The sequence below is a fragment of the Lynx rufus genome, unplaced genomic scaffold, assembly GCF_022079265.1.
Source record: "Lynx rufus isolate CCGP_SWC_20201006 ecotype Redwood Valley unplaced genomic scaffold, mLynRuf1.p SCAF_5, whole genome shotgun sequence".
NCBI lineage: Eukaryota > Metazoa > Chordata > Mammalia > Carnivora > Felidae > Lynx > Lynx rufus.
In genome coordinates, this window is record NW_025814867.1 from 23,974,481 (window position 1) to 23,993,083 (window position 18,603).

The window sequence follows — 18,603 nt, forward strand, 5'->3', positions numbered from 1 at the left end:
AGATAAAATTTTTGAAATATAGCATCCATACATGAAAGTATACAAAGAGGTGTACATCTTGATAAATTTTCTAATGATGAACACAGTGAATGACTACCTAGATTATATAAAGGATTTTTCTATCACCAGCACCTTAGAGGCCCCCTGATTACTCCCTCCAGAGACTACTTCTGAGAAGCCCAACATAAGACAGTGTGGACTCAAGGATCCTTTGTTTTTGCCCTGATCCAAACATCCAGAAGCCATTCTTGGGAGAAGAGAGGAAGAAAAAGAAAATACAAGAGTCTAAGCTTTTACCAGAAGGAACTATAATTAGAAGTTATACTCTGTGGGGGTGCCTGAGTGGCTCAATCAGTTGAGTGTCCAACTCTTGGTTTCAGCTGGGGTCATGGTCTCTCATTTCGTGGGTTCAAGCCCTGCATTGGGCTCCATGCTGACAGTGCAGAGCCTGCTTGGGATTCTCTCTCTCCCTCTCTCTCTTCCCCTCCCCCACTCACTCTCTCTGTCTCTCTCGAAATGAATAAACTTTAAAAAAAAGAAGTTATACTTTGTGTGTGTGTGTGTGTGTGTGTGTGTGTTGTGACACGATTTTTTTTCTTCAAATTTTTATTTAAATTCTAGTTAATTAACATGCAGGGCAATATTGGTTTCAGGAGTAGGATTTAGTTTTCATCACTTACATACAACACCCAGTACTCATCATAACAAGTGCCCTCCTACTACCCATAATCCATCTAGCCCATCTTCCACTCACCTCCCTCTGTCAACCCTCAGTTTGCTCTCTATCGTTAGTGGTCTCTTGTGTTTTCTTTCCCTTTCCCCTTTTCCCCCCTCCCATATGTTCATCTATTTTGTTTCTTAAATTCCACACATGAGTGAAATCATATGCTATTTGTCTTTCTCTGACTGACTTATTCTGCTTAGTAAAATGTACTCTAGCTCCATCCACGTCATTGCAAATGGTAAGATTTCATTCTTTCAATGGCTGAGCAATATTCCATTATATAGATAGATATAGATATACAGATATACCACATTAAGGTTTTTTTTCATGTTTATTTGTTTATTTTGAGAGAGAGAGAGAATGCACGAGTGTGTTCACATGAGTGTGTGAGCAGGGGAGGGGAAGAGAGAGAGGGAAAGAGAGAATCCCAACACATGTCTCAGTCCCATGAACCATAAGATCATGACCTGAGCCAAAACCAAGAGTTGGACACTTAACCAACTGAGCCCAGGTGCTCCAAGATTTTTTATTAATCTCTACACCCAATGTGGGGCTCAAACTCATAACCCCAAGATCAAGATCTGCATGCTCCACTGACTGAGCCATCCAGGAACCCCTGGAAGTCATGGGAAGGAAATGACTGAAATAGTAGTGAGTGGACATCATCACAGCTATTCAAGGATCAGGGGACCATGAGGAATGTCAAAGCAGATATAGCGACATAAAGCAACCACCAGTTCCCTGCACATTTGACACCAGGAAAGTTCATCAGGTAACCCTATCAGAGAGATACTGTATGTAAAACACAGAGCTCAGTGACTGACACATAGCTGTGCACCCACTGATGGTAGTTATAAGCATTGTCTTGTACTGTGACCTTAGAGAAGTAATTTAACTTCCCTTGGCCTTTAAGTCCTAAACTATAAATAAAAGGAAAAGATGCTGAATTATATGTGGTTTTCACAACAATGGTAATCTAATTGTAGCTGGTTCAAAGAACTTCCACTTTCACATCAGAAAAGGCAAATATTCATCCATATAAATGACCAGCACAGCATAGATTCCAGCTGTAGAGAGGCCGTGATGGAGACACCTGCAACAGGCTTCCAGAGGGCAGAGAAAGGCGTCAAATTCCCCTGTGGCCTTCGGCTGCCTAGGACTCTCAGAGTGCTCTTTGAGGAGGCAAATCAGTCCCTTGGTGGAAGAATATGCTCAGCTCTCCCTTTGACAATAAGCTACCCCCATCTTGTGAAAAAGACGTGGACTTGGTCAGTTAGAAGCCAATAGTTAAAGAGGGCTACTTTAAAAATACAACAATCTAAAATGCTGTAGTGAAATAAGCTGGGTGAAAAGGAGACTAGTGGTAATGAATCTCATGTTGGTGAGATTGCTCCTACAGTTGAGTATTCAGTCCTGACACTGTCAAATTTTATAGGGTGGTAAAACCCACCTCAACAGAAGAATGAATTCAAAGTTCCTTTGAGTAATATTGAAGATCAATCATGATCTGGTTCTTTATACACCTCCAAAGTCATTTCCCACCAATTCTGTGTGTTGTTGGATCATAGAATATTACTCTGCTCTTCTCCCAAAACATGCCCTGTGTTTTTGCACCTGCTTTCCCTATTTGGGACTTTTTATGTATTTTATATTCAAGAATTCCTATTTTGCTTGAAGGGATCAGACTAGCTTAATAGCCAAATGGGTTGGATCATATTTTTTAAAAATACAGCTATAAAAGACAGTTTGAGGGATAATTGGAGAATTTGAATATGGCCTGGATATTAGATCATAGTAGGAAGTATTGCTAATGGTATAATGGTTATGTAGTAGAATGCCTCTACTTTTAAAAGATGCACATGAATTATTTAAGATGGAATGCTTGATGTCTATAACTTACTTCCAAATGGATCAGAAATATGTAAAGAGAAGATAAAGCCAGTATAGCAACATGTTAACAATTGTTTTATCTACATAGTAGGTATTCAGATGTTCCTTGAGTTTTTTCAAACCTCCTTTATGTTTAAAATTTTTCATAATGAAATTTGGGGACAGAGGAAACTAAAGTAAGGTCTTGGTATTATCCTAACCCAAATGTAAGTAACATGTGGATTTTTTTTAAGTAATTACCTTAGATGTTGTCTCCTCAGCGATGCCGTCTTCAACTTCTGCATTGTGGGCTCACATCCTACCCCAGCACAAGTACCAGGATAAGGCATTCTTGTTGACACATATGCAGTAGGATAATTTGTCAACTTATTGTTTGTATTTGGTTCCCACTGGTTTTCCCCTCTCTCACTTCTCAGACACAAGCAGGACTCAAGAGACTTTGGCCCAAAGTGCCAAACTTGGGAAACAGCTTGTTAAACTGTAGAGTCCTACTTTAAGGGTGTTCAGTCAAGTTACTTGTATAAAAAATTACTTCTATTAGAGTTCAGAATCCCAGCACTGGAAACTAATCATGGATAGCTTTATGAAAAAAGTGGTTAAAAAGAAGCATCTTGAGAAGAAAAACCCAATTTGGTATTGGGAGAAGGTATTCCTGGTAGGATATAAATATGGCTTGAATAAATATGGGGAAGACAGAATGGCCAAAGTCTGTACAGCAATGGACAGAATTCATTTATTCATTTAGCAACAGTTTATTGGTACTTGCTGTGTACAAAGCAATGTGCTAAGGACCTAGGGTAAAACGGTAAGCAAAACAGACAATGTCTAAAGTCCTAGATTAGATGTCGGCAAGTCTCAGAGCTGTGGACAAAATAAAGTCCACCACCTATTTTTGTAAATAAAGTTTTATTGAAACACAGTCACTTATATTTGCTTCCATTTTGTCTGTGGCTCTTGCACTACAATAGAAGGGTTGGGTAGTTGTAACAGAGACTTATGGTCCACAAAGTCCAAATTATTTATTATTTGGCTCTTTACAGGAAAAACAATGTGTTGACTCTTGCCTTAGAACATACAGTATTGTGGAGAGACAGATATTAGTTAAATAACTACAAATAAATTAAAAGTTAACTTTGATAAGGGCCATGGGAATACGTAATAAAGGAACTTAACCCAATCAGAACAATGAGAAGATACCCTAAGGAAAATAAAAATTGAGGTCAAAGCTAAAGGTTGAGTAGGAGCTGACCAGATGAAGCAGAAACGGAAAAACATCATATGCAGAGGCCCTATGGGAATATGGTAAATTTGAAGGAATAAACAAACCTCACTGTGGCTACAGTTCAAAGCACAAGGGGAACATGGTACAGGTTGAGACTGGAGAGGAAGGCAAAGGTCAGACTACAAAAGACCTTGCAGGCCAAGTTTGGAGGTTGTCTTTAAGCTTAAAGAGATCCATTGATCTCTTCAAGCAGGTGAGTGATATGATCCATTACATTCTAAAAACATTGCTCAAGCTTCGTATGGAAGAGATAGGAGTGGTGTCATGTTACTCTTTGCCTAAATCCCTGCTTTGTTATCCTGCTTTGCCACTCAGAACCACAAAGACAGGGGACCATGATTTTACCAAACTACCCAAGAATTGTATGTTGTCTCTGAATCTTAGCCTCACAGCTCTTTTCATCTGATGTGTCCCTAGCTGCAGCCTGGGACAGTTTTGCTTTAACCCAAGTGGGTATTTCCGGGCTCAAGTGGCCACAGGAAAGATACCCTGTGTTATATCCTAATGGCCTATTGGACCAACACAATTGCCTTACACCATACCAACCCAGAATTTAGCACTTGAGCTTCCCCTGCCTGCCTTACCAATTTCCTGCAATTGGCCCACTGCCACTGGGTGTTTAGAGTTTCCAGGCTCTCAAGTCTCATGTAGCTCATGCAAATGTTTACTCAGAACTCCTGGCTCACCTGCTTTTACAATTCAGTGACTTTCAGCAGACATCAATACTACCAATTATCAAACCCCTGCATCCTCTGCAACACTTGTGACCACAGTGAATTGCTCTGGCATCTATCCACTTATGCAATCCATGGAAGTCATCCATGACACCTCTCTCTATCTCAACATCCAATCCATCACCAAGTTCCATCCATTGTAGGCATAGCTCTTGAATTTGCCCACTTCCCATCTCCATAGATTAACTGACAACTTTATATCTTGTTCATGTTTCGCATCCATTGGGGGTCAGCTGTGGTCTGCTGCATGCTGTCTTCACTCTGTGACCCACACTGAGGGAGCAGCCTCTATCCAGAAAATTGCTGGTGGTGTGGCAGACAACAGAGAACACGTGAAGCTCTTGCTGTTCACAAATGCCCACATCAAACATCAGTGCTATTGGGGAAGTCTTGTGTTTGCAGTCTTTTGACCCCCAGTGAACAACACAAGGCTCCCACTTGGCCTGTAACACTTCCTTACCAAGAGATAAAGAACCCACAAAACCTATCCTGGGTTTATCGCCTTGAATGGGAATATCTTCCCTTGTTTCAGGCTCAATACTGTTCCTTTGTTCCACTTAAAGTGTGTACTTCAAGTGGCACCAACTTCACCACAATCTCTGTCCTCCATGGGGAGGGCAGTAGGGGTCCTTCCACTACAGCACAAGAGGGCTGTGCCTTGGTGAATTTCCCTGCTTGGCCTCAGGAGAAAATCACTGGTCATGGGGGGACAAGTAGCCACTATTCAAAATGATCTTGCTTTTCTCTTCTCTATGTAAGTAGAGCATCATTCCATCCAGCGCTTGATGTTGTTATGTTTTCCTTGGCAGTTCTGAGACCAAGATGCAGTAGGCAGAAGTCTTTAGAGTCCTCTTTGGGGATTGATAACTGATGTATGGTGTTCTACTACCCTGGGATTGGTAACTGGTGCAAGCTACCAAGCTCGACAGCTACCCTCCTTCCACCATTTTATTGGTCAAAGCAAGTCACAAAGCCATGCCTGAGTTCAACAATACAGGGATGTATACTCTTCTCTCAGGAAGAAGACATATAGATAAGAGTTGTGGCCTGAGCTTTGGAGACAACATACAAGTCCCTCAGAAGTCTAGTAAAATCATGGTCCCCATTTTGGGGTTCTGAGTGTCAAAACAGGTTAACAAAGTAGGGATTCTGGCAATGAGGAACATGACAAGGGACAGTCATTGGAATGAATTAAAGAGAAAAGAGAACTAAGTCAGGAAAACAGCCCCAACATGACCTACAATCATGATAGAAATGTGAGAATAGGAGCAACTAAAAAGGAAGAATTAACAGAACTGATGGGTAACCCAATACAACTGGTGAGGGAGAAAAAGTGTTAGCGACAACAAATACACTGAGCTCTCTAGGAAAGTGCATTGTGATAACTTGTTGACTTTGTTGACTCAGCAAAGCTGGAACTAAATTTCCCAACATTCTCTTTTCTCTAAAATTCCAGGCTAGCATTTGCCATGAGAGACCTTTTGCATGATATTTGAAAGAAGTGAAACAGCACCTATACATTTTTACCCACTGGAGGTCAGTGCAAGGTGCCGGAGCTCGTGGCAGCTCATGCACACTGTCACTGATCTACGCAGGGTAGCACCAACTGGAAGCTCCTCCAGCTCCCACCAAATGTCTTCCTTCAGCTTCTCTGAGTGCTCTCTCTCAGAACAGCACACCTCTGTCTGAGGCAAAAGGCACCAGCTTCCCCCGCAGGACACCCATAGTGCCAAGGTTGGAGTTAGAGGTGGAAATAGATTTGCATCCATCCTCATAGATTTCAGATTGTCTTTGCTCTTGTCCACTTCCACCTGTCCTTCCTGATGGTCTGGTTGACCTATAATAACCTCAGGTCCAACACCCTCGACTGCCCTACCAGCTCCCACAGGGGTAAGTGTAACCGCCTTAGTAAGTCACGCACAGCAGCTCTGTTTTTCCCATTGATCCTGACAGAACATGCACCTTAAGACCTTTTATGTGATGGCAATGCTCAGCCTTAAAGTGTGGGGTTTTCTCTGTCTTTTTAAAGAATGTTCTTCATGGGGTGCCTGGGGAAACTCTTGATTTTGGCTCAGGTCATGATCTCACGGTTTGTGAGTTTCAGCTCCACATTGGGCTCTGCACTGACAGTGTGGAGCCTGTTTGGGAATTTCTGTCTCCCTCTCTCTCTGCCCCTCCCCTACTCACTCTTTCTCTCTCTCTCCCTCTCAAAATAAATAAATAAACATTAAAAAAAAAAGAATGCTCTTCATTACAAAAGAAAGAACTAAGAGTCTAAGTGACCTCACCTGTGGAAAGTCAGAGCGATGATTGGGAAGTGCGTGCCCACTTACTCTGCATCTGTTAATGTAGTCCTTATGTAATGACATATATATGCTATCTACTCAACCTTTCTCCTATGACTCATGAAGACAAAAACAGTTGCAGGAGACTTTGACCAAGGCTTCACAGAAAGCCTCGCCAAAAGCAAAGAAAATGTAATCAACTCCTTCTCACTCAGGTTTGTCTCTCACTGCAGACATAATTCCCAAGACTTCCCTCTGCAACCCACCCCCACCTTCCCAGCACGAGTTCCTTGCCGCCAACTGGACACAGAAGATGGCCAGGTTCAATGCTGACTTGCACTTTCCTTTCAGGAAGCGCTTACCGTCCTTCACCCTCCCTGGATATTCAACGTCCTGTTCAATGTCCAGACCCCTACTATCAATACCAGTGATAATTTATGTGTCTCCCAAACAGTTACAGGTGTGACATGCATAGTTCACCCACCATTCACCAACTTAGTGTGCACTACCATCCTACCACCCTTTCTTCAGGACCCTGAAGCCTCCATCTGCCAAGTCAGAGGAATCCAGTTTGTTCCAGAAGCTGTTCTTCCCTAACATGTGCAGAGAGACTCACGTATATTCCGGACCCTGGGTTTTGTTTTGTTTTGTTTACTGTGTGTTAATGGGGCAGAAAGTCAAACACCTTACTAAGATGTCTCACAAAGTAACTTGGATTAATGGGTGGAGAGCTAAAATCGTCCAGGCAGTTCAGCAAGGTGGTATTCTGGGATCTCTACCTTGGGCACACAGTGACACGAATTGGGGGAGGTCATCCAGGCATGAATATATTCTACCAGGGCCATGGGAACTAACCAGCTCCAGGCTCCAGGACTGGTGCTTTAAAGGGGAAGTCCACCAGCTGAATCCTAGTATACAAAAAGCCACACGTGGGCTGATGCTATATTCAGGGCATCCAGATTGGTAGGTTAAGAATAGTAGTTAACCGATATTATTAAGGTTCACTCTAAGCCCTGTCCATTGGTGAGCATGGACTTCCCAATACATCACCAAGTTTGGTTAGGTTCAGTTCAGGAGTAGGGTTGACTTGAGTCTGCAGATTGAAGGCCTTTAGTACCTGCTGCTAAGCAGAAATAGGACAGGTAAGATACAAGGCTACAGATAATGATTTTTCTGTGATGGGTAATGGTTGGATTATTCTCCTCTAAAGAGGTTAAACATTCCAGTGGCAGACATTAGAGACAAGGCAGGTCCTCAGACAAGAAAGTGGAAGTGTGAAGGTGAATCTAGCTCCAGCTCTTAAAAAGGGAGGGTTTCTAGGCCTGGGCTTCTTCCTAGTATATGTTAGAATGATTATTGACACCTTGAGAAAGACAGTAGTCTGCAAGGTCTGAAGAGCAGGCCATGTTTCAGACACCAGATATGTGGCTTCATAGTATTCTTACTATTTATTACTATTTGATTCCCTTTGTTACCTTTTATCTGGCACAATGGTTCTCACCCTGGCTGCATGTTAGAATTTCCTGGCAAGGTTTCAAAACTACCTCCCCTCTAAGCTGCTCTTGAATGAATTTAATTAGAATCTCTGAGGGTGGGGCCCAAGCATGATATATTTGGTACCTATCCCTACCTAATGTTTGTGTGTGTTCGTGTGTGTGCGTGTACAAATGCACATACATGTGTAAATATAAAATTGATGTATATATATATATATGATTTCTGAATATGCATTGTGTTGTATATATATAATCACTGTGTGCATATATATATAATCTATATATATATATGATCAGCGTATATAAGATATATATTTAATGAATATATTCACAAATATGATTATATATATATGTGTGTGCGTATATATATATATATATATATACGCACACACACGCATATGTATATGTGTTTAACACTGCAGGTGATTCTAATGTGCAGCCAAAATCAAGAACTGCTTTTGTAACCTTCCTTGGATGTACTCCGATCCTGCCTCAACTTTGCTACTGAGACAATGTGAGGCACATATGCAAAAACAGGATGATGATGACAGTGCTTTTACTGAGAAGAATGTTAAATAAGTTAGAGTGGCTAAACATTTGGGGTATAAGATCTAGATTTGCCACCCCATATGAACATTGATAATTTCTACATATATCAATGGTTTTCTAAAAGATAGACATAAGGTTTCTTAGAGCAACTCTCTAAAAATGACTTGATTTGTTTCAATAATTCTATGATAATATATTTTTAAAATTTATTTCCACCACGGGTTGTCAGTATTTTAAAGAAAAGGTATCTAACGTCTGGTTTCCTTACAAGGTAACACATGATATTTAGGGGATGGTAAGAATCTCCTCAAAGAATCTCAGCTAAACAACATGTTTAGCTGTATAAGACCAGTCCTTTTCCTTTGCACTTATCATCCTAAATAATAGCTTATATTTAAATTCTTCATTCATAAGCTGAAATTCTCACTTTAAAGATTCACACTGGTTATAGTTCATGCAATATATGACTATTACATAAGGTGAGTGGTTTTTGCTTAAAAGTATCTCCTGATGATAGCTGCTAAAGAAATAGTTTGGAGAGTTTTCTTATTTGCCTTTGAAGATAGTCAGTGAATATAATATATATTCAAGAACCCATTTTAAAAGTTGTGTTTTGGGAAACATGGCGGACAACATGGACCAGCAACAAACCAGCAGCACTGTAGAAGAGCCCCTGGATCTCATCAGGCTCAGTCTGGATGAGCGAATTTATGTGAAAATGAGAAACAACAGGGGCGCCTGGGTGGCTCAGTCGGTTAAGCATCTGACTTTGGCTCGGGTCATTATCTCACAGTTAGTGAGTTTGAGCCCCTTGCCAGGCTTTCTGCTGACAGCTCAGAGCCTGGAGCCTGCTTTGGACTCTGTGTCTCCCTCTTGTCCCTTCCCTGCTCGCACTCTCTGTCTCTTAAAACTAAATAAACATTTTAAAAAAAATTTTTTAAAGAAAAAACAGAGAGCTCCGAGGCAGATTACATACTTACGATCAGCATTTAAATATACTGACATGTGGAAGAAACTGTGACTACTATAGAAATTTATGAGGAAACATATAAAGAGGTATATGAATCAATAAAACAGAATATACTGATGCTCTTTTTCCAGGGAGATGGCGTTGTACTGGTTGTAGCCCCTCCACTAAGAGTTGGGTGAAACAAAGAATTTATTATCTATGGAATGTAGGAGACTTTGTATGCTTGCCTCTTTAAATGCAGAAGATATTCAAAAGAGAAACTTGCGTAAATTTTGTTATTAAGAAATGACCAAGGATTTTTCCACCCCTGTAATGAGTTGATTTTCAGATAGCTCAAAAATTCTTAAGCTAAAGACCATTTTTATTTATTTATTTTGAACTCTTTTAATAAATGTGATCATTAAGATGCAAAACTCTTGTCAGGAATTGATTTGCTTTGTTGTTTTCTTGGACAATTTCTGATTATTTTTTTAATGAATGTGTTTTCTTTCTTTTTTTTTAATGTTTATTTATTTTTGAGACAAGAGAGAGGCAGAGAGACAGGGAGACAGAGGATCCAAAGCGGGCTCTGTGCTGACAGCAGAGAGCCTGACATGGGGCTCAAACTCATAAACCATGAGATCATGACCTGAGTCAAAGTCAGATGCTTAACCAACATCTGGTTGAGCACCTGAGCAACCCAGGTGCCCCTGATTTTTTTTTTCTTTAAATTAAATTCTACATTTCCTTTTTGGATTTTTTTTAATGGAAAAAAAAAGTTGTGTTTTGTAGATGGAATCCATAAATCAATTTGATATATATTTTTAAGTTATATACTTTGGGGATATTTATCTGTTATAGTAATGATTCTCAAAAACATTTTTTCCAGCTTTATTGAAATATAAGTGGTATATAACATTATACGAGTTTAACGTACATGTAAAGATTTGATACATGTATATACATTTGACCATTGAACAACACACATTTGAACATGTTTGAACTATGTGAGTACCTTTATATGTGGATTTTTTTATTGTATGGTACAGTACTGGTAAATTTATTTCTCTTCCTTATGATTTTCTTAATAACATTTTCTTTTCTCTAGCTTACTTTATCATAGGAATTCAGTATATAACATATAAACTATGTGTTAATCAACTGCTTATGTTATTGGTAAGGCTTCTGGTCGGTGGGAGGTTATTAGTATGGTAGTTTTGGGGGAATCAAAAGTTATACACAGATTTTCAACTTCAGAGGAGGTCAGTGCCCCAACTCCTGTGTTGTTCTAGGTTCAGATGTATTATGAAATAATTACCACAATAAAGTTAGTTAACACCTCATCACCTCACATAGTTATCATTTGTTGTTTGTGTCATGAGAACATTTAAGATTTACTCTTAACAACTTTTAAGTATACAATACAGTTAACTGTAACTATTCATTGTTAACTACAGTCATCATGCTGGTACATTAGATCTCCAGAACTTATTTACCTTCTAATTGGAACTTTGTACCCTGTGACCATTATCTCCTCTTTCCCTCCACCCCCCAACCCCTGGCGACCACCATTCTGCTCTCTTTCTATGAATTCAGCTTTTTTAGATTCCACATGTAGTATTTGTCTTATTTCACTTAGCATAATGACCCCAAGGTCCATCCATGTATTTGCAAAAGGCAATATTTCCTTCTCTTTTGTGGCTGAATAATATGCCAGGGTGTGTGTGCGTGTATGTGTATGTGTGTTTCTTCATCCATTTATCCATCAATGGACACTTACATTGTTTCTATGTCTTGGATACTGTTAATAATGTTGCGATGGATATGGGAGTGCAGATACCTCTTTGAAATCCTGACTTCATTTCCTTTAGATAAATAGCCAGAAGAGGGATTGCTGGATCATGTGGTTGTTCTATTTTTAATTTTTTCAGGAACCACAATACTATTTTCTCTAAGGGCTGTACCAATTTACATTCCCACCAGCAGTGTACAAGGGTTCTCTTTACCAAAAACATTTTAAAATCTACTCTTTATTAGTTAAAAAAAAATCCACAAAGTCCTTATACCATACACAAAAGTTAATTCAAAATGGTTCAAAGGCCTAAATCTAAGAGCCAAAAGTACAAAATGTTTAGAAGAAGACATAGGGTCATATCTTCATGTTTAGATTTGGGGGTGGTTTCTTGTATATGACACTAAAAGCACAGGCAGCAACAATAACAAAAAAGAGATAAACAGGACTTCATTAAAATTAAAAACTTTTGTGCATCAAAGGACACCATCAAGAAAATGAAAAGACAAACTATAGGATGAGAGAAAATATTTGGAAATAGCATATTGGGTAGAGTTTTAATATCCAGAATATGTACAGAACTCCTACAGCTCAACAACAAAAAGACAAACCAATTTAAAAATGGGCAAAGGACTTGAATGAACATTTCTCCAAAGACAATATACAAATGGCCAACAAGCACATTAAAAAATGTCCATCATCATTAGTCATTAGGGAAATGTAAATCAAGACCACAATGAGATACCACTTCAAACTTAATAGGATGGCTATAAATAAATTAATGAATAAAAGAACAAACAAACAACAGAAAATAAGTGTTGGCAAGGATGTAGAAAAATCAGGCCCTTGTAAATTGCTGGTGGGAATGTAAAACGATACAGTCACTTTGGAAAACAGTTCAATGGTTCCTCAAAACGCTACACATAGAATTACCACATGAACTAACAACTTCATTCCTAAGTATATGCCCCAAAACAACTGAAAACAGGGATTCAAGAAGATACTTGTATGCCAATGTTCACTGCAGCACTATTTTTTTTTTCAACGTTTACTTATTTTTGGGACAGAGAGAGACAGAGCATGAACGGGGCAGGGGCAGAGAGAGAGGGAGACACAGAATCGGAAACAGACTCCAGGCTCTGAGCCATCAGCCCAGAGCCTGACGCGGGGCTCGAACTCCCGGACCGCGAGATCGTGACCTGGCTGAAGTCGGACGCTTAACCGACTGCGCCACCCAGGCGCCCCTGCAGCACTATTCTCAATAGCCAAAAGGTAGAAACAATCCAAGTGTCCACTGACAGATTAATGGATAAGCAAAATGCAGTATCCATACAATGGAATATTATTCAGTCATAAGAATGAATGAAATTCTGTTACATGCTACAACATGAATGAAACTTGAAAACATTATGCTAAGGGAGAAAAAACAAAGAAAAATTATGCGAAGGAAGTAGGGAAGAAACACTAAGCTCAGGAAAATAATCCAGACACGAAAAGGAAAATATTGTAAGATTCCACTTACACAAAATATTCAAAATAGGCAAGTTCATAGAGACAGAAAGTCGATGAGAGGTTACCAGGGGCTGAAGAGAGGAGGCACTGTGAGGTTATTCCTTAGTGGGTACAGAATTTCTATTTGGGGTGATGAAATAATTTGGGGAACAGACAGTGGTAATGGTGGTACAACAGAGTGAATGTAATTCATGCCACCTAATTAATGTAAAAATGGTTAAAATGGCATTATGTCGTGTGTATTTTAGCACAATAAAAATATTTTTTAAAAATCCATGAAACCAACTATTTTACTTAGTAACTTCTCCCAGTTTCCACTGTCAGATAAATGTCACTGAGATTAATAAGAAATGTGAAGTTACTTTTGATGAGAGCAAGAAATGCATTACTAATTTATGCCAGACACCAAATACAGATGTTGTCAAAGTATAAATATTACCACCACATGGCATTAGTTCATAGGACACTCAGGAGACCACCCTGAATATGGGAACAAGGCTTCACAGACCACTGATCTAGAAGGAAATGTATTATGGAATATACATGCTCTGATTCTAGAAGGACAGATTTCCTTTTACCTTCTGATTTAATTTTCTCTTTAAGACGATCCTATTATATGTGGGTTTATTATAGTTGAAATTAGTTTTTAAAAAGAAAATAAACATGGAAGGTAATGTGGATTTTGAGTAAGAAAATCAATTTAATTTGCCATTATTCAGAATTGGTGTTTTAAAGAAAAAAAAAACATAAATTCTGACTATCTCTATATTGTCAACCAGGTCATCATAACACAGATTACTTAGACATTGCCAATAGATTCCAGTAAAATTTTGAAACATGGGAATACAGGTAACATTTTTTTTTGAATCATAGGTCTTTCTTTATGCTGAATATGTATTTGAGCATGCAAAAAAACAATGTATTTCAAAGCCCATTAGAAATTCAGATGCAGAATTTCCTTTCATCTGATCATGTAGAAGTGGATTAATACAGATAATATGAACAGAGAAAAATAAAAAAGATGTCATGTTGGATATTCAATAATCCATTACTCAAAGATAAAAGTTTTCTAATAGCCATTAAAAAGAAAATCAAAGAATATATAAATTTTAATTTAGCATAGCATTGCATCACATCACAGCTAATGGGAGGCTTCCAAAGCATCTAGCAACAGATGGATTACTGGTCATTTACTATGAATTTTAAAATGCCAAAGGTAAAGAAAATTGGACTGCTCCAAAAAGATTTTAAATAAAAAGAAGTTAAATTCCCCATAGTAAAAACCTTATGGAGAACTACTATAAATTTAGGCACTACTGAATAAAACTGTAGTTAAGAAAGCCAATTATTTTTATGGGAAAATAAATTTTCCTATGATAATTCAGATAAAACTGGAAAATGGATAACTGCCTTAATAAAAGGGAGAAAGAAAGCTCAACATAACAGCAATTTATACAAAACAAGGAGTGATAATGAGGAAAGAGATAAGGAATATCTGTAAGGCATATTATGAGTATATAAATCTGAGAACGTGGGAAGCGTGGTAGATTAAGAGAGTGGAAATGGGGTTGAAATTTGAAATCTTCTTAATAAGAAGTTTTTTTTAAAGATGAAAGAGTGTGTCTACCTTAAAAGTGTGCATATGGAATCATCCAAATTTGGGGGAGGTCTAGAATAGGACCCATGTGTCTATGTTTCTGTAAACACATTTCATCGTGGAGGACTCAATCCCACTTTTAAGTCACTGTGTTTTACTGAATTGCTCCTAAATAATTAGCCAGTCCTGTGAAAAAAACATTTGCTTATGTTAGTCAGGACTCTCTTAATTATAAATGACAAAGACTAACTTAGTTGGCTTAAGCAAATGAGCAGGCTAAGTTGGTTACCATAGCTGGGCAAAAATATAGATACTGACCTTATAGATTGGTGATCTGGATTTACCACTGTCCTGGGTTTTCTTTCTGTTTCTTCTTATCTCTAATCTTAGCCTCTAATGTCTGCACTCACCTCCATTTGGGGAGAATAAAGCTAAGCCAAACCAAACTGGGATTAACGAATTAGAAGCAAGAGAAAGAACAAGAGGAAAAGAATGTCTTTATGGCAAGGGAGTCCCCAGTTTTTTTTCCTTGTTTTTTTAATGTTTTACTTATTTTTGAGAGAGAGCACGTGAGCACAGGAGGGGCAGAGAGAGAAGGGGACAGAGGATCCCAAGCAGGCTCTGCACTGACAGCAGTGAGCCCAAAGCGGGCCTCACTCGCAAACTGTGAGATCATGACCTGAGCCAAAGTCGGATGCTCAACCAACTGAACCACCCAGGTGCCCCAAGGCATCCCCAGTTTCAAACTCTGAGATTCCCAGTACCAAGCAGGTTTTTGAAACTCTTCCCCTGGTTTTGCTATTGCAACATCATTCAAATAAAGGCCCACTTTGGGCTCAAGCTAGTTTGAGTTGGGTTTCTGTCACTTGTAACCAAAAATATCCACATTTACATAATATACCCCTCTGAATAGTGCTGGAGAACTGAATTCCTGAAAGAGGAAATGTATGGGCAAGTAAATGTCAACAGTTTGTGATTTGTTACTAAAGGAAGGAAGAATATCCTAAGTGGGGCTTCTGGAGACGGGCTGGTGCAAGTAATATGTGAGGTGTGAAAGTGGAGCTGAAAGTGAAAGCAGACCAAAGTTATAGAGATAAAGTAAAGAAAGGAACTGGAGTTGATGATCTGGATATGTTATACTGGTCAGCAGAATTGTTCATTGCCATGCTTGACAACCATTTACTGAGCACTCTTTATTTTCCAGGCACTGTGCTAGGTGCTGGAGAGACCAAAAAGATGTATGACACACATTTGTGCCCCCCAAGGCGTCCATATTGTGGTAGGGGACACACGAGCGTCTCACATTACAGTTCTACAGTTTTAGTGATGTGGTTCAAAGAGAGGACAAAGTAAAGAATTATTGAGTCTCAATTTTGAAAGACATTTGTCCCAGATGGGAGGGTAAGGCAGAGTTCATGGAGAGTGACATTAACATGGATGTTGACAGATGGGCATCCTTAGCACAAATAAAGTGGGAGGGTGGGGGAGAGAAAGGATGGATAAACAAACACTTCACATAGAAGAAAAAAGGCGACAGCACAAGAGTGTGTGGACATCATTTTTGCTAGAATGGTGGGGTTTTGCTAGAAGATACCACTTCTTAAATATCACTCTCAGGGATTTAGAATGAAATCTAATGAATGAAGCACCAGTGCAAGTGTAGAAACAAAATGCAGTCGGATTAATAAGACAATGGCAGGTAGAATGAATTGACACTAGAAGGGATGGAATTCAGGACAATTCCTCAGAAGTCTATTAAAATTGTCCAGATGACAGGTAATAAGTAAGTCATTTGAGAAGTCATTGAGGAAAAGGGGAAATTGTAGTTTTAGAAAATATAGAGAAGGTGGGGCAGGCGTTGGCAACTGATAAGACGAAAGGAAAGATGATGCCAGGGTTGTATGGCCACTAACTGAGCTGTGGGTGGAAAGAAAGAAGAGCAGGTGTGTAGGGGAAAAGGATAGTTCAAGCCATCTCAAGTTTCAGGTGTTTTGTGGACATACTGGGGTAGAAGATCAGGAAGCTATTAAGTGTGAGACCATGAAGTTCCGAAGAGAAGTTGGGAACACAAGTTTAGATTTGGAAATAGTCTGCAGAGAGGGAGTCGTTGAGGTCAAGGAAGTGTAGGACATAAGGAAAGAAAGAATAGGGCAAGAGACCTCAACAGCATTAACACAGAGAAACTACCCCTTCCTTTATTCTCTGATCTCTCCTCTGGTCAAATGAAGGCTGTTGTGGAGACAAAAGGAGATAAGAAACACAAAACACTTTGAACACTGCCTGGAACAAGGCAAATATTCAGTGAATATTGTCCGGGAGGATCAAAGAACTGATTGTTCTAATGAATGGGGTTAGTTAAATAAATAATTGTGTATTTTCATGACAGGATATTAAGCCATTGTTTAAAATCATGTTTTTGAAGAATAGTGAGATGACTTGGGGAAATGCCTTTAATTTAATATTACGAGGAAAATCATAGTATAAAATAGAAATTTTACAGAGCACATGGGTGGCTCAGTCGGTTAAATGTCCCACTCTTGATTTTGGCTCAGGTCATGATCTCACGGCTCGTGGTTCAAGCCCCTGATAGAGCTCTGCACTGACAGTGTGGAATCTGCTTGGGATTCTCCCTGTCTCTCTGCCCCTCCTCTGCTCTCTCTCTCAAAAATAAATAAATACACATTTTTAAATGAATATATAAATAAATAAATAGAAATTTTACTAAGTAAAATTTGCAGACACACAAACAACACTTGCAGTAAAAAAAAAATGTTCATGGTGGTTATTTCTGGATAATGGGTATAAGAGGGATTTAAGTTTCTTCCTTAAGAATTTAATTTAAATACTTAAATAAGTTTAAGTATTTCACTGTATTGTCTGTATTTTTATGATAAGTAACATGTTATAGTCAGAAAACAATTTTTAAACAAAGAAAGTTTGATCGGTAGCATCAAATCCTGTAGAGTTGAAGGAGGGAGGTCATTGGTCTTGGTATCTAGAGGGTCACTGATGGCAATTTAGTACAATAGCAATAGTTGAAGCTACTTTAAGAAATATTACAAAATATTTCATTTATAAAAAATATTTAAATAAATAGAACATTATCAAAATGGTTCAAAATGGTTGAAGCTTTCTGTGTCTTCTTTTTTCTTTTTTTACAGTTTTTATTTATTATTTTGAAAGAGAGGGAGAGAGAGAGCAAGCGAGCATAGGAGCCTGGGAGGTGCAGAGAGAGAGAGAGTGAGAGAGAGAATCCCAAGCAGGCCCTGCACTCTCAGCACAGAGCTCAATGTGGGGCTTAACACAAGAACTATGAGATCATGACCTGAGCCAAAACCAAGAGCTGGAGGCTCAATCAACTGAACCACCCAGGTGCCCCATCTGTGTCTTCATTTCTAATAACATTTTCTTTCTTTTCCTTTCCTTCCCATAAGATGTAGAGATTATTCAGAATGCTGTGCTTAAAGCCACATTGTGGACAGTTAAGTGAGCAGGTGGCGAAAGAATTGTGGTAGGGCCCCTTGAAGGCTCATGATTTGGTGGTAAAGTGGAGGAGAACAATAGGAAAATAGCTTGAGGGGAGTGCAGAGTGAAGGGAGGGTTTCTAATTTAGAAAAGAGCATAAGTGATCCTGTTTCTGGCAGAAGTAAAGGAGCCAGATAGAGATTAAGGATTCAAGAGAGATGGGAAACTGTAACTAAACAATTCACTCTCAAAAAGATAGGAATGATTAAAATAGGCACTTTGGGGTAAAATTCAGCTACATCCGTTCTAATCATTAACACAATTCCAT

At 38.9% G+C, this 18,603-nt stretch overlaps 1 pseudogene; it reads left to right on the forward strand.

Moving 5' to 3' along the window:
- The first annotated feature begins 9,582 nt into the window (after positions 1 to 9,582).
- LOC124526008 (U6 snRNA-associated Sm-like protein LSm3) lies at positions 9,583 to 10,109 on the forward strand (annotated as a pseudogene).
- Positions 10,110 to 18,603: the final 8,494 nt, after the last annotated feature.